Genomic DNA, 8711 nt, shown 5'->3' with positions numbered 1-8711 from the left:
GCAGCACCTAAGCATTGTGAAAAAGTGGCATCATTTTTCTCCATATGCCAGCAATGAAATTTCTCAGTTTCCCGACAATTAGGTCAACCTCTATTTGCAGTGATGACTATCACCTAGAGAACTATTAAACTTGGGTTAAAATTGATGAGAAATGACTGGGAGAAATGATATATGATCTCTCCTGTGTATCTCTCATCTCTAATTGCTGGGTTTCTTTTGACAAGTGGCTGAGAGAGGAACTGTGAGTTCCAGATAAGGCATGACAGGGTCAAAGAGATGACAGACACCACAAGCACGGGAAGGTGAACGTCATTCGTGAAGCTTCCAACCTGGCTCTGATCATACATCCTCCTAATTACCTCCAAGAAAATATAGTGAAACTGGTACTTTTCTTTATGTGTCAAATAGTATCAGTGATTCCTTAACAGGACTGTGCAAGATCCGAAGAGTACTTAAGGAATATTTGACAAAACCAAGCTGGTCTGGCAGAGGGGGAAAAAATCTGCCACCTGAAGAGATATACCCCAGCCAACTTCTTCTAAGGATGTTTCTACATGGCTGACAGTCACTCCCATCCTGCTATTAAGAAAGAATGTGGAATGTGAGTAGGTTTCAGGCTGACAGATGCAGAGTTATGGATTCCAGAAAAACCCATTCCTGAACTAATATTCTTATTTATCCCCTGCCTTTCTTGCCATTAAAAGTGGCTCACATAAAATAATAAGTTAGCACTCCACTGATTACCTCAGGTTCCTAGAATGGCTTCTATTTAAAGAACTGCTTCAGTGACAGAAGCCATACCCTAGACCAGGCTTCTGGCTGATTTGGGTTTGTGACACTTGTGCCTATCACAATGCACCATTGTTAAGCAGCATACCAAACAAAAGAAGATCCAAAGAAAGTGATACAAAACATAAGTCCCTGATCAGCAACTAGTTTTAATGAAAGTCCACTCTGGCTGAGGCAACAGGAAATGGCAGTACAAGGACCCATGATGCCCCGCACTCCAAATGAGCTATTGCTGTGGATATTACTCATCCACACCCATTTTTTACCTCTTGGGGGCTGGAAGACGCTATTCTGAAGGTGAATCTGGCCTAGAGACCGCCAGAAGGCTCACTCTAATATGAGTAGATGTATCAAGCAAACTTGTGTACAGAAATTATGGAGAACAAAATACACAAAGTAACATTCTTGACTGGATAAGAACTGTTAAAAATATGTTGCATCTCACAAGAAGAAGCCTTGCAAGTCACAAAGGCGGGTTCTATTCCACCGCAGATGTAATTCTAATAAAAAAATATCAGAGGAGCTGTTCTGACTTGAACACATGAAGCTGCCTTATACTGAATCAGACCCTTGATCCATCAAAGTCAGTATTGTCTACTCAGACTGGCAGTGGCTCTCCAGGGTCTCAGGCAGAGATCTTTCCCTTCACCTACTTGCCTAGTCCCTTTAACTGGAGATGCCGGGGATTGAACCTGGGACCTTCTGCATGCCAAGCAGGTGCTCTGCCACTGAGCAACAGCCCCTTGTCAAGCAACAACTGTATGGAGCTGTAGAAAGAGGCTCACCTCCTGGTTCCCATGCAGAGTTCCCCACAAGAACCCACTGCAAAGTCTCCACTAGGCAGAAACACTACCCTTGCGTTGGGGCTGTGGCAGTCCCACGTGATGCTTTGATCACGAGGGCTGCTGGAACAGTGCCATATGGGGACTGCTTCAAGCAGCTCCTTCAGTTATGGGGAATGATGTTAAACAAATTATTCCACAGACTGAAACCTGCTTCTTCCACCTCGTTCTACCCCCTGTGCGTAATTTCATCAGAAGCACTAAAGCTTTTCATCCCCCACTCTCCTTCAAGAAAGTGGTATCTGAGAGGAAATAGGATTTAAAAAATGTAGTAGGCAGATACTGAGTTTCTTCAAGCAGAAATAGAAACAGTTGCTAAGAGGCCAAAGATAAATGAAAGCACGGGAAAGTTTCCTGCTGTTGACAACAATGGTCAACACTCCATCAAGCCCTACCTGGTACGGAGAACATATTTTCCCAAGATTACTTTCTGCTTTGTGCAGTTTGTTTTCAATGTCAATGTTACTGTTGTTCCTGCCAACAGACCCGGATGCCCATTAATAAAGGCCTGTGTGGAGGTGTTTGAAATGCTTAGCTGGTAGTTTGATTGTTGCCAAGTTTTGTAGCTATGTGGGTACTATGTGGGCCATGACAAGAGGCTTTCTGCCGGCATCGTTCTTTTCTCTCCCCCCTCCCACCCACTCCCACACACACAATAGATAACAGCTTGTATGGCCCAACCTTCTTGTTATCAACTAAGGACTTGTTGTAGGAGAGGGCAGTTTAAGGCATAGAAGAAAACAGAATTACAGTGAGCACAGCAGTCCTAGTCCTGGACGTGGACTGACCATCCAAAGCAGCAGCTCCAACCTGGAACAGAATGAGGCAGTCGAATTTTGAGGCCACTGTATTACCTCAGATTGAATTTTTTAGTGTTCTCCAGAGGAAAATAAATCGTCCAAGTAGAAAGGTAGAACAGCAAGAAGCAGGCTGGGCTGGAACTTCCATTGTAGATGTACTGGTGTGTGCGTGTATGTTTTAATTTCAGGGAGCTCTTTTATACAGGATATAATAAAAATAGCGTAATCTGCGGACGTAAGTGATCCGGCCCATTCCGTCACACACAGAGTTCTTACGGGACCATACAAATGCAAATAAGTGTTCTGCCACTGAACTGTGGCTCCTCAAAACACTCTTCCAGCCATTTCAGCAACACAGAGGAGTCCCAAATCAAGAATGTAAGGAGTTACTATGTGAGCCATAATGTGAGCCATCCTTAACAATGAAGAAAAATAACATATTGTATTGGACCCACTAAATGCTTTAAAGTTGATTTTATCTAATGGGTGCAATAAAATACATTGTTTTGCCTATTATACACAAAACCAAAATGACTGGTTGCATCCAGGCACATTAGAATTTTATTTTTCTGAAAGGCCATTTACTAAGAGAGTAATAAACACCCAGGAGTGTTATCTAAGTCGTAAAACACTATGAGACGGGGCTTTCCTCTGAGAAGGGATGCCTTAACATGGGAAAACAAGACACCTGCTACTACATGGCAGGCTTTAATGGCCATTTTGCTTTCCATTGCCTCATTTGCTCTTCAGCTGACAAAGATTCAAAGGTACTTGAATGAAACTTGACAGGATTAAACACCGGCAAGTTATAACTGCTGGGGAGGAAAGTCTATGTGAGAAACTGAACTGCAGCTTCGGGAATTCCATCGCACTTGCTGCTTCTCCCTTAATTTCACCTTATCAACTCAACCACACATCCCATTTCTAGAACTGTTCCACAATGTTCCTTAGGAGTGGGAAAGTGTTGAGGAATAGATAGCGAGCTTCGTTACATGCCAGACAGACAAGGGTTAAAATTGATTGTTAAAGGGTTAAAATTGAACTGACCAATTCAAGGAGGTGATGTAATCTCCAATGTGTCAATTAGCTATTGGTCAGTGAGGATCAGTTGTAAACATGTTTGTGGTCACACCAGAATCTGCATATTACTGCTTTCTTCCTTTGTTTAGAAGAGAAAGCAGTACTCAGTTACTTTTTGGATCTCAACCAGAGAGGATGGGGCAACTCTGTATTTTAGAGATGCCCAGTGCTTAAGTTTAGAAACTGCCAGATCTTTTTCTGGCACGTTTAGGGAATTAGAAATGTAGTAAGGATTTATTGTTTTAACCTCAAGTATACCCTACCCTATTTTATAGTGAGTAAAGTTTTGTTTTTGCTAAGACAAAGGACTGTCTATTCATTGTGCATGTGTGCCATATTTGACTTTCACCAGCCATAATTATACGATTCTTAACCTCTGATAAAAGGGAATTTTCCCAACAAAAAGATCTTTCCTTGTTCTTGTAAAAAATATGCATATTTATAACACTTCCTTCGTGAATGCCATGTATTAAGGTGTGAAAAATAAAGCATGAAACAAAAGAGCTGAAGAAATTAGAGAAGAGGAAATCTTCATTTGTGTGTCACAGATTAAACAAGAGAAAGGAATGCCTACTGCCTGGCCTTTAGCTTATCGTTCCTGTTCTGCAGCTGCCCTGGAACAAGCTTGCCTGATTCTCAGCCAACAATCTCCACGATAGGCATTAGTAGGGCTGCCAACCTCCGGATGGTGGCTGGAGATTTCCTGGGATTACTACTGATCTCCAAGTAGGGTTGCCAACTGCCAGGTAGTTGAATAATGCCACTAGGATCCTTACCTGTAATGGATGGTATCCTTCTACTTACCTCTGTTGGGGAAGTATAGTATATTTTATTCATAAATGGGTTATTCGGTTGAAACCTGAGACTATGGATGATGATGAATAATTGCACGCAATATAATCTTGAAGAACTGAGGAAGAATTGGGCTGTGTGCCTTGAAACGATCGTCTTCTCCTGCAATTAATCAACTGCTGCAAAGAAAAGAAGTACATCTTTAAAGACATTTCAATTGACTTTATTCCATACTTACCTTACATAGGAATTGTTGTGAACTTGTGCTTTGGGGAAATTTTACATGGAAAAGAAATAAATACATATGCTTGTTGGGAATATATGTCATTGGTGGGTATATTACCACGTACTGTGAATATATAGCCAGAATATTGTTGGCATTGCTCATAGCTATTCCTATACTGAATTTCTCATCTTATGATAAGTGTATAGAGGTGTCTGATTTGGTTTTAACTGCCAGGTAGTAGCAGGAGATCTCCTGCTAATTCAACTGATCTCCAGCCAATAGAGATCAGATCACCTGGAGAAAAAATGGCCGCTTTGGCAATTGAACTCTATGGCACTGAAGCCCCTCCACTCCCAAACCCCACCCTCCTCAGGCTCCGCCCCAAAAATATCCCGCCGGTGACGAAGAGGGACCTGGCAATCCTATCTCCAAGCAACAGAGATCAGTTCACCTGGAGAAAATGGCCATTTTGAAAGGTGGACTCTATGGCATTATACCTCATTGAAGTCCCTCCTCTCCCCTAACCCCACCTTGCTCAGGCTCCACCTCCAAAATTTCCAGGTATTTCCCAACCCAGAGCTGGCATGCCTAGGCAATAGGCACCCCTGTAACCTCCTCCTGCATCACCAAGGGGAGTTGAACCTGAAGGTCTGCCATAAGGACCACTCCACTCAAGTTTGTTCCCAAGCCTCTTTAAAATCTCAACCCACTCTTATCAGCACATGAGGGCAGGATGTCTTTGCTCCTATCTTAGCTGCGTGGTGGATTTCACAAGAATTCGCTATGGATGAAAAACTATTACCTGCTTGGTAATATTTCATTTTGAAAAGAGAAATTCAAGGACTCAAACTTGCTTGAAGGTTGCACCCTCAAAATTTAGACCCCACCCCACCAAAATAACAAAATCCTAGATATGTGATAACATACTGTGGTTATACTATAGGGATGCCAACATCCAGGTGGGGCCTGGAGATATTCTGGAATTACAACTGATCTCCAAACAACAGAGATCAGTTCCACTGGAGAAAATGGCAGCTTTGGAGGGTGGACTCTATGTCATTATACCCTGCTGAGGCTCCCCCTCCAAAAAAAAAACAAAAAAATCCCAGCAGTTTGGCAGCAGATTTTTGAAAATGTTGCTTTGGCAGCAGCTGCCACCACAGCAGATGGATTTCAGGAAGTGTTCACGCAGACACGGGCGAATGGAGAATTCCCAGCCCCAATAGCGTCTTTTCCTGTCTGTTTCAACAGTGTTCAACATACTACCCATGCCATAGGAGTAGTATGTTGAACATAAAAGGCCATAGGAGAGGATGTCCCAAAAGATATGGCACTCAAGACTGAAGCCTGGAAGATCCAAAATCTTGCCATATAGCCATGACATGTTTGTTGCCCTGTGTCAGGACACACATGAGCCTCCTCTACAAATGTAGAGCCAGAAACTAATTCCACAGGAACTTTTGAGTCTGTTGTATACACTGCTCTGGGCAGAATAATTCTCCCAAATAAGATAAGAGGAGAAAGAGCAAAATGCTTCACCAAAATAACAACAACTTCATTGTACTGGGTAGTAAAGAAAGAAAGATAGCAGTAATAAAAGACAGTAAAACAAAACCATTCAAATAATCTATATAGTAGCAGTTCACTTGGGGGAAAACCAATCAGCCATTCACTTTGCAAATCCTAGTGCCCAAATGTACTTAATTTAAACTAGTATCCAATATATTGTTTTCCTCCCACCTGGCTAGTCCAGAGAAAAACCGACCCAGAGAGCAGAGACAGGTGTAGGGCTGCCTGGAAAAGGACCAAAAAATGCATGGCTCATGTCAGCAGTGGGAGAAGGTTCAGGAGCAGAACTGACTTCAGTTTTGGAGGGGCTTGAGTGACCCCTGTTATGCACCTTAGTTGAGCACAGGTACCTTACCTGGGCACAAGTAGGGGAATTATACAGCCATTTAAAATTTCTTTTGTGATGTGTACATGATGTGAAAGGAACAAGGGTAGTAAGCATGACTAATGCCTGGGCAACAATCCATCACAAGAGGGTTGGTCTTTCCCAATGAAATCTACATTATAAGGGAGATCCTGAGGGGGTAGATTATTGTCCTGCAAACAGGGAGTGTTACTTATTGCCAGGGTGTGAGGATTCATGGACAACCACACAAAAGAACTGTGATTAATGCTCCCCAGAGTTCTCATGGCAGCCAGGCTGCTTCCTTTGTCAAGTGCCCGTAGTGACACACCTCTTAATAGAAAGACCCTGATTTAATATCAAATGATGGATTCCCCCTAGCCTCTGACTGCAATCGACCAGAGAATCGTGGGCTTCAGAGACACAGCTTTGGGGGGCAGAGTGCCAGGTGGTATTCCTATGCTGAGTGTTACAGTAGTTTCACACGGATGTTTTTAAGCAGAGCATGGATAGCTGTGGTAAGACTCCATGTCACATGTTAGTGAAACAGGAGCATTCCCCAGTCATCATTATGCTAAAGGTTTGCCATAGAAAGAGCGTATACTTCCCAGAACAGCCATAGACTGCTAAGATACTTGTAGATCCATGCCCTACCTGTATGTCCTTCTTTAAGATAATTGTGATATATCAGCCTCTCTCAATTGATTTTTAGTGCACACAACTTGTAGGCTCTCTCCTATCTGAAACAGTGCCTCAGCCACATAACTAATGATAGCAAGTTGCTTTCCCAAGTCAGAAAATACACCATGAAGACCAACATTCTCAGATTGCAAGAGCAGAGGGAAATAATCTCTAATAGCCAAGGACCATCACTCCGTTTATTTTGATGCATTTTAAACTGATGTTACTGTTTTAATGTTGCATTAAAAGCTTTATTGCCATCTATTATTGTGAGCTGACTTAGTCCTTGTTCAAGGGGAAAGGTGGGATGGGATTGTTTGAATAAATTAATAAAGCCTCAGCTATTCCACAGAGGGCAACGCCATCAAATGGCAGTAGTGAATCCAGTGAAAATTACTCACGTCTAAATTGTAGCCAAGTTGACAGGATTTATAGCTTGCACATATGTTTACTCAGAAAGAAATTCAATGAGATTTACTTGGAAGTAATTGTGCACAGGATTGCCATAAATTGTGTAATTTAGCTCCATTTTGGATCCAGTGGAATTTCAGCATTTCAGCCTAACTTTATCTAGAGTGCTCCAATTTTGTCTTTGTCCAAGTTGCAAGGGATGTAAAAGTGAACACAACTACCCTTGGGGATTTGTTTAGTGAGCGAAAACCAAGACCAATTCAAGTAGAATTAAAAATCAAAGAGAGATACATTTGTTCCTTCAAGAGGGGTTTCTTTCTTTCCTCTCTTTTTCAACACATTTCAAAATGCCTTCAATTGTCTGAAAGTGCTATTATAGAAAGCACTTTCAAACCAAAGCTGAAGTGGGGGAGGCTTAAAACTCATCAAAATCATTTAAAGCACAATCTTTCTCCTCCCCCAGGCAATTGTTTTTTTAGTGATGCAGCTGAACACCCTTATATTTATTTATTTATTACCACTGTCTGTTGATGTGTAGTTATTACCAAAGCATTTCCTCCCTCAAGAATTGTTTTGCAGTCATTGTTGCTTCCCAGAGTTTTTCTGGTGAGCAATTTTTACATGCCCATTGAGGAAAGAGAGCATTGTGCCCCCTCAGCTTTTGATCTTTCTAGTAAAAAATATCAAAGCTTACTGAAGAACTTACCTTCCTTCTGTGGCATGAGCTGAGGAAGAAGACCACTCACAGTTAGGGGGGGAACAAAACCGACAGATGTTGAGCAGTGAGTTTTGATTGGTGATTTTGTGGGGCAAATCAGCAAAAGGATAGAAAAGTATTACAACTGAATGACTGGCCTCATTGGTTTCAAGGGACAATGGGAGTGGGCATGCAAGAAGCATTAAGACAATGGCTCTGATGCCTGAGTAGCCTTGGGCACCATATTTTGTTGTGGCATCAGGAAGTTAATGTCCACGGCTGGCACCAGGCACGGTCAACATGGCTGCGCAACTGCTGATGACCCTGGTGGTTTCTTCCAACTCTATGATTCTAAGAGCCGAGAGGACCGAGCACCAGCAATGGACATTGGGTGGGGCTCCCATTTCCAAGCAGAAGTGCCTGAAGGCGGATTTCCACTCTCCGCCTTTCCTTTATCCCTTAGAAGCTCCTTGATCCATTG

This window comes from Euleptes europaea, chromosome 3, assembly GCF_029931775.1.
Source record: "Euleptes europaea isolate rEulEur1 chromosome 3, rEulEur1.hap1, whole genome shotgun sequence".
In the NCBI taxonomy this organism is placed as follows: Eukaryota; Metazoa; Chordata; class Lepidosauria; order Squamata; family Sphaerodactylidae; genus Euleptes; species Euleptes europaea.
This window is presented reverse-complemented; position numbering follows the sequence as displayed.